This window comes from Cupressus sempervirens, chromosome 8 (assembly GCF_028749045.1).
Source record: "Cupressus sempervirens isolate cs-2001-9-10 chromosome 8, ASM2874904v1, whole genome shotgun sequence".
Lineage (NCBI taxonomy): Eukaryota > Viridiplantae > Streptophyta > Pinopsida > Cupressales > Cupressaceae > Cupressus > Cupressus sempervirens.
Window position 1 is genome coordinate 604852527 of NC_143125.1, and position 9349 is coordinate 604861875.

The following is a 9349-nucleotide window of genomic DNA, read 5'->3' on the forward strand; positions in this document are numbered from 1 at the left end:
GGCTATGAATGAACAAATAGAGAAAATAGAGAAGAACAAAACCTAAACTCTTCTACCTAGGCCTAAAGATAAACATGTGATTGGAACAAAATGGGTATTTGGGAATAAGTTGAATGAAGATGGTAAGGTATCAAGAAACAAAACTAGATTGGTATGTAAAGGATACTCTCAAGAAGAAGGCATTGATTATGGTGAGACTTTTGCTCCTATTGCAATATTGGAAGGTGTCAAGACCTTGCTTGCATATGCAACACATAAAAGATTTAAGGTATATTAGATGAATGTTAAATCTATATTTCTCAATGGTATTCTTGATGAAGAAGTCTACATTAAACAACCAAAAGGTTTTGTTGATCCAAATAGAAGGGACATGGTCTGCAAATTACACAAAGCATTGTATGGTCTAAAACAAGCTCCTAGAGCATGGTATGAGAGGTTGCACAACTACCTTATATAGATTGGTTTCTAAAGAACTAATGATAACAATAGTTTGTACATTAAGGAAGGACTAGATAAAAAAATTATATTGGTAGAAATACTTGTGGATGACACTTTATTTATAGGAAATGATGATCTATGCAAAGAATTTTTAGAGAAAATAAACAAAGAATTTGACATGTCTATGTTTGGTGAGATTAAGTTCTTTGTTGGATTGTAGAGACATCAGAGCAAGAATGGTATCTACATCACTCAGTCTAAGTATATCAAGTAGATACTCAAGAAGTTTGGTATGGAAGATTCAAAACTAGTTGGAACCCCCATCTATATTGGATTAAAGATTACCAAAGATGATGAATCAAAAGATGTAGATCAAACCTTGTATAGATCAATGATTGGAAAGTTATAGTACGCAGTTCATACAAGAGCTAACATTGCTCTTGTAGTTAGTATAGTAGTAAGATTCTCAACTAAACCTAGAGAAAATCATATGATGACAATCAAAAGAATCTTGAGATATTTGAAAGGCACTAAAGATTATGGTCTATGGTATAAACATGGAGGAAATCTGGACCTAAAAGTGTTTACTGATGCTAATTGGGCTGGAAATCTAGATGATAGAAAGAGTACAAGTGGTGGGGCATTTTTTCTTGGAAAAAGATTGGTATCTTGGACATGTAAAAAGAAAAATTGCACATCCCAATCCACAACAGAGGCAAAATATGTTGCAATAGTAGTGAATTTTTCTAATATTGTTTAATTTAAATAGTTGTTGGAGGGCATGAAGGTTGAGATCAAAGAACTGGTTGTCATGTTTTGTGATAATACAAGTGCAATTAACATATCTAAAAATCTAGTGATGCATTCCAAAACCAAGCATATTGCTATAAAATATTATTTTGTTAGAGAATTGGTGCAGGACAAAGAGATTAGATTGGAATATGTCCATACAAAATAATAGATTGTAGACATATTTACCAAGCCATTACCTAAGGATGCATTTTTGTATCTAAGAGGTAAGTTAGGGGTCATTCCCCTATATGAAGCTCACTAAGTAAAGTTTTAGTGATGTATCAACATGAACCTAGTTGAAGATCTATTAGTTGCTGCAACATAATCAAGAGAGCACTGCATATGAATCAGCACTCAAGGTACATTGATACTCATTTGTATGTTTTGTCTTTAGCATGTGTTGTCAAAGATAGAGAGTTTACTATCATATCTTTTTGCAATTTTTTTGAAGATAGAACCTATGTAATTCCTTAATAGATGGAGATTACTACATATAAGTGAAGCTTGTGGTATATTAATCTTAGAAGGAGAAACTTTCTATCAGAGAAAATCTTGTTTTCAAATTTCATTGTGAAACGACATGTGTTGCCATCAGTGCCAAAGAGAGAGATTGTTGGATATAATTGTCTAATTGTGTATTGTCTTTGTTATTACAAAAATGTCATATCAGTTGTTAGTCTATGCTTACCAAGCTCACTTGGTCAGTAAGGTAGATTTTCATGTCTACTGAGCATTCCTGGAGATTACATTGTGAAGATAGTGTTTATTGAGCTCACTCAAGCATCGAAGTAGATTATAGCAGGAAGTAGTGTTAATTAAGCTCTCATGGTTATTGAAGGAAAGTTGATTAGAGTTAGTGCTCAACAAGTTCACTTAGTTGCCAAAGGATTTTTGCAAGCTCATAGTGTTAACCAATTGTCTATTGGTCAACACAGGAAATCATGTCAAGATCAGTGTTTACCGAGCAAGGTCAGCCAATGAAGAATTTTTTTATTTAATTATTTTAAGTATTAGCTAACCATGATAATGTTATTGGTCATTGTAATTTGTAATTGAGTTGACTTGATAATTAGGATGGTATATATGAAAGGTCAAGTTGAGATTCTAATGTGTGTGTGAGTATACAAGTGTATTGATTGAAAAGGAAAGTGTGTGAGCAAATTTGAAGGATGGTCAAATAACCTTGTGGAGTAGCAAAGTAATATTTGATCAGGAAGGAACAAGCTTTTGTGAATAGAAAAGAGATTTGGATTCAACAATTCAGTTGCATCTCAAATATGTCATTTCATTGTTACTTTCTTACCATTGTAGCAGTGATTCAAAATCTCTTAAGAGAGTTGGTTTAACAACCAGTTGTAAATCCTCTAACAAGGTGATAATTCCATTGAATTTTTTTAAGACCTCTTGTAAGGCCACTCCTAATAGGGTGATTAAATCATCTAATAAGGTCACACCTAACAGTGTGTTTTTTAACCTTTAACCAGGTTGGCTCCTAATAGGGCTCACTTCACAAGAGTGAAAATATGTAACTAGTTACATTGGTGATTTTCCCATATTGGATTTCTAGGTTAAATCTAGTGTATCATGTGTTCATGTTATTTATTTTATGCTTGAAAGTTAATCACTATGAATGTTTAAGTTCAGTTAAAAGTATAACATGCACTACATTTACTGAGTTACAACATTTTTTAGGATGTGTACAGAGTGACAATAGCAAGTAGTTTTGTTGACATCTAAGGGATTTGTGGGAATGTTTTTGTACTAATTGATTCACCCCCCACCCCCCTCTACTCCATCTACATTTCCAACATCTTATATCACAAAAATGGGAATATGGCTTCAATGGAGTGCAAAATCCATGAACATCTAAACACAATCCAATAGGAGAATTTCTCAACTTCATTTTTGAGCCCAAGTAACCCCTTCACCCAAGTCTTCTCTTCCCTCCCAAGAGTGAGTGAATCCTCCACACCCATTAACATTAATACACACAAAGACAAGGGAAAATTTGCAAGAGAAATCCATCACAAACAATGACACATATCAACAATCTCAACACAAAAACATTATATGAATCTTAACACAAATGAATATGAAAAAATCATTGAGCAAGTATAATGAGAGTCATGGCATGGGTACCAACCTTGGTCCAAGCTAAAGGAAAATGAAAGTTTTTTGAAGAACTCCCTTCTCCTTAATCATGCCTCCTTCAAACTCTAATTGTCTCTAAACTTAGAGAGTGGGTCAACATCCTATTGTTTAGTGTGGATCATGATCAGTCCCCAAGTGGGAGATTATTAGATTGTGGTGACTAATCAGGAAAGTACTATACATCTTCATAAATTTTTTGGATCATGGCTGACATTGTAGCTGACATATGGCCAACATGTTGTAACCCTAAAATGGCATAAAACACTTGTATAAAAGGGCTTAGGGTTAGGTATTTTCATTAAGTTGTGATGTAAAATTGGTTCTTGCAGTAGTATTGAGCTATAAGGGATTATAGATTGTAATCAGGTTCTAATCACTGGATTGTAATAAGATCAAACTTTTTATTTGGTGGATGTAGCCTAGGGATTGGATGAACCACATAAAATCTTGGTGTCTTGTGTTCTTTTTTGTTTGATCTATTATTGTATGTTATTGGTTATAATTGTATGTAATTATTATTTTGGTCTATGGTTTAATCCTAACAAGTGGTATCAGAGCGAGCTTGTCTTTCAATTATCCTCTGCAGGAAAGTCTCACGGTTAAGTGGGAGTCTCATGGCTGAGTGGGAGTGATGGAAGATGAGGGTAAGATGAGGGTTCATAGGTTTAATGGGCAGAACTTTTAGTTATGGATGCTACAAATGAAAGACTATCTTTATAGAAAGGATTTATGGAAGCCATTAGAAGAAAAACCCAAGAATCAAGGATCTATGTCAAACGATGTATGGGATCTTTTGGACAAAAAAGCACTTGGAAGCATTCGATTATGCCTGGAACCATCAGTAGAATTTAATATTACAAAAGAAAAGTTGACATAAGAGTTGATGAAAACCCTAGCGACACTGTATGAAAAGCCCTTCACTTCAAACAAAGTATTTCTCATGAAGCATTTATTTAATATGAAAATGGCAGAAGGTGAATCTATTGGAGATCATTTAAATGAGTTTAATACTATTACTAGTTAGTTATCTTCTATGGGTATCAATTTTGATGAAGAAATTAGGGCTCTTTTGATTTTGTGTTCTTTGCCTGAAAGATAGAATGGCTTGGTAATGGCTGCGAATAATTTTGTTCTTGGATCTATACCCTAAAATATGATGATGTGGTTGGTGTTATTTTGAGTGAGGAAACTCATAGGAAATCCTCAAATGGATATACATCAAGAAGTGCTTTGAATGCACAAAGTAGGGGTAGAATGACTGAGAGAGGAAATAATTTTGGAAATCATGGGAAATCAAAAGGAAAGTCAAAGGAGAGGAGGTCTCAATTGAGAGGACTGAATGACTACTGGTACTGTGGGAAAGCAAGTCACAAAAAGAAAGATTGTTGGAATCAAAAGAAAAATGAAGGAGATAAATCAGATGGAGACAAAGAGGCAAATGTGGTAAGTAAAAAATTCAAAGAGGATGCTTTGTTTCTATCTTAAAAAAGAGTTGATGATTCATGGGTTATAGATTCTGGTGCTTCATTTCATGCTACACTTCATAGAGGTTATTTCATTGATTATGTCCAAGGGGATTTTGGGCTTGTTTATTTGGGGGATAATGAACCCTATTAGATTGTTGGAAAAGGAAAAGTTAAGATTAAGTTGTAGAATGGGAATCATTGGCTACTACATGAGGTAAGACATGTCCCAAGGCTAAGTAGGAATTTAATTTCAGCTGGGCAACTCAGTGATGAGGGTTGTGTAGTTACTTTTAATGATAAAAATTGGAAAGTTTTAAAAGGTTCTCTTGTAGTAGAAAAAGATGTGAAAGTAGGCACCTTATATCTTTGTACAGGTCATATTGTTCCTTCTACTTTAATTATTTCAGAGAAAAATGAATGTTCAGAAACAATTGCTATAGTTGAGCAGGGAGAACAAATAGCTTATGTAGATTCTAATACAACACTATGGCACAATAGACTTGGGCACATGAGTGAGAAAGGTATGAAAGTACTTCATTCAAGGAAAGTTTTACTAGGTCTAAAATGTGTTAATATGGATTTCTATGAAAGTTGTGTGTATGAAAAACAAAAAAGAGTGAGTTTTGTAAAGACTAGGAAGGAAAACAAAAAGGAGAAATTAGAGCTTGTGCATACTGATGTATGGGGACTGGCTCACATATCTTCCCTTGGAGGCTCTCATTATTATGTTACATTAATTGATGATGCAACTAGAAAGGTATGGATTTATTTCCTTAGACAAAAATCTGATGTATTTCAAACTTTTAAGAAATGGAAATGCTTGGTTGAAAATGAGACTAGTAAGAAATTAAAATGTCTCAGATCTGATAATGGTGGTGAGTATTACAGTCATGAATTTGAAGATTATTGCTCCACTAATGGTATTTTTAGATAGAAAACTATTCAAAGGACTCCACAGGAAAATGGAGTGGCTGAACACATGAACAATACTATAATGGAGCATGCAAGGAGCATGAGGTTGCATGCTGGGTTGCCCTTACACATGTCGGTAGAGGCTATCAATACTATTGTATATTTGATTAATAGAGGTCCCTCTACTCCTTTGGGCTATGGTATTCTAGAGGAAACATGGACTAGTAAGAAGGTGAGTTATTCTTTTCTCAAAACCTTTGGCTATGAAGCATTTGCTCACATAGATTTTGAAAATAGAACCAAGTTGGAAGCTAAGTCAAAGAAATGTGTATTTTTTGGATATGGCATTTATAAATTTGGTTATAGGCTTTGGGATTTTGAAAATTAGAAAATTGTAAAAAGTAGGGATGTTATATTCAATGAGAAAGTGTTGTACAAAGATCTGTTGCAGAAACATGAGAAGAAAGAAGATGATTATGTAGTGCTAGATGATACTCCAAAAGCTGATGTTCCATCCATTCCTCATGATGTGCAACAACTGCAACAACAAATACCACACACACTAGTGAATGTTAGATGTTCAATAAGGAAAATTAGACCTCTGCCAAGATTTTCTCTACCTTTGTATTCAATTTTACTTACTAATGCTGGTGAACGTGAATGTTATGATGAAGCTGTGCAGGTGAATACTAAGTTTCAATGGGAGTCTACAATGAAAGATGAAATGGACTCTTTTCTGAAGAATAAGACATGAGATTTATGTAAGTTTCTTATAGGTAAAAAGGCTTTACAAAATAAGTGGATTTATAGGTTAAAAGAAGAGAAGGGGGTACGAAAAGATTTAAAGCCAGGTTAGTTGTGAAAGGATTTGCATAGAAAAGGGCATTGATTTTGATGAGATATTTTCTCCTATTGTTAAAATGACTTCTATCCATACTATTTTAAGTCTTGTGGCTACTGAAGATTTTCATTTAGAGAAGCTTGATGTTAAAATAGCTTTCCTTCATGGTGATTTGGATGAAGAGATATATATGGCTCAGCCATAGAGATTTGTGGTCAAAGGTAAGGAGAACTTAGTGTGCAAATTGAAGAAAAGTTTATATGGCTTGAAGCAAGCACCTTGGCAATGGTATCTAAAATTTGATAGTTTTATGCATGAGCATGGATATAATAGGTGTCATTTAGATTACTGTGTTTATTTTAAGAGGTTGGATGATGATAGCTACATTATTTTATGTTTATATATTGATGATATGCTTGTAGCTGGGTCTAACATGGATCATAATAATGGGTTGAAATGCCAATTAGCACATGCATTTTCTATGAAGGATTTGTGGCAGCAAAATAAATCCTTGGTATGAAGATTTGAAGAGATAGGAAGAATAGAACATTGATGCTATCTTAGGCTGATTATGTTGAGAAGGCGGTGCAATGTTTTCCTATGGAGAATGCTAAAGCTATCAGCACACCTTTACCTAGTCATTTGAAGTTGATTAAGGAGATGTGTCCTAAGACACAAGAAGAGGAGGATAAGTTGTCCAAGGTACCCTATGCTTTGGCTATAGGAAGCTTGATGTATACTATCGTATGTACTAGGCCAGATATTGCACATGCAGTGGGAGTCAAGTATATGAGTCATCTAGGAATTGAGCATTGGAATGCAGTCAAATAGATTCTCAGATATTTGAGAGGAACATCTAATAAGTGTTTACACTTTGGGGGCTCTACTATTGATTTATAGGGCTATGTTGACTCAGATTTGGTAGGGCATATTGATACTAGGTGGAGTACTATAGGTTATGTCTTTACTATTTATTGGGCAGCCCTAAGTTGGGTTTCTAGGTTATAGAAGATTAATTCTTTATCCACTACAGAGGTAGAGTATGTTGCTGCTACAGTGACAACCAAGGAGATGATATGGCTTTAGTTCTTCTTGGTAGAATTGGGACATCCTTAGAAGGATAATTATTTGTTCATAGATAGTCAGAGTGCCATTCATCTTGCAAAGAATACAGCTTTGCATTCAAAGACCAAACACATATAGTTGTGGTACCATTTCATTCAGTCAGTTTTGGAGAATGGGTAGTTAAAGATGGAGAAGATAAATAAAAATGAAAATCTAGTAGATATATTGACAAAGGTAGTAACAATGGAGAAGCTAAACTCCTCTTCAACTTCAGTTGGTCTTCTAGATTGAATATGAATAAAAGAACACTAGAGTCCAGGGTGGTTTGATCCAGTGGGAGCCCCATGGGTAAAAGCACAGATCTGCGTCACCGTTTGTGATACAAAAACTTGTTTTGGTCAAATCTCATTTCTCTATCAAAACTCAATTTAAAAAAAAAAAACTAAAAATACCCTTTTATAGATCTCAGATTCAATATCATCATTATATAAATTTTTTAGTGTTTTTATTAGTTATAATATGTTATAATCTCAAAATATTATAAGTCAATATTTCAACATTTTAGAAGATACTCTCTCAAAAAAATGAAAAAAAATAGTAAATCATATCAAAAAAATAAAAAAATAATATTTATCACTAGAGGAGAGAATCCTCTTCACGAATATGTAATTTTTTTTCAAGAAGCTATAGATTTGATAGAGAAGTTTTGACGGGAGCAAAAAACTATTGGATCTTGACAAGGTCGAACTTGAGTACTTGTAACAAAGAAAATATACATCAAAAATAAATTTTTTTTTTTTTTTTTCACTAGCTATACATGTCATCTATAAAATATTTTCAAATTAGAACATTAGAAGATGATTTGCACGTACGTGTTTGACGGGAATTACATTCTATATTTTTTAAGTTAAAAAAGGGATTTCAAAATAAAATAAAATGAATAAATTCTTAGTCAAAAAAATTATAAAAATTATAGGCATAAAATTCATACAATTCTACACATTTCATTAGTTTACATCATCTTCATATTTTAAACACAAATACCATTTTTTTTGTCATTAATGTTGAATTGTCACATTTTGATATCACGTTTCTTTATAAACGTGACATAGGTTTGTGCTTTTACCCCCATGTGGTAGTGGTATTGCTACAAGATTAGTCTCAAAGTGGGAGATTTTTTTTTAGTGTGGAGCCTGATCAGTTCCCAAGTGGGAGATTGTTAGATTGTGGTGACTACTTAGGAAAGTACTGTACATCTTCATAATTTTTTTGGGTCATGGCCAACGTTGTAGCCGACATATGGTCGACATGTTGTAATCCTAAAATGGCATAAAATACTTGTATAAAAGGGATTAGGGTTAGGTATTCTCATTAAGTTGTGATACAAAATTGGTTCTTGTGGTAGTATTGAGGTTTAAGGGATTACTGATTGTAATCAAGTTGTAATCACTGGATTGTAATAAGATCAGACTTGTTGTTTGGTAGACGTAGCCCAGGGATTGGGTGAACCACATTAAATCTTGGTATCTTGTGTTCTTTTCTGTGTGATATATTATTTTATGTTATTCGTTATATTTGCATGTAATTGTTATTTCTATCTATGGTTTAATCCTAACACATCCTATGGATATGAGATTGTAATGTTTCAATCATTGTTTTGTCACTATTGTCAAACCTACTACTT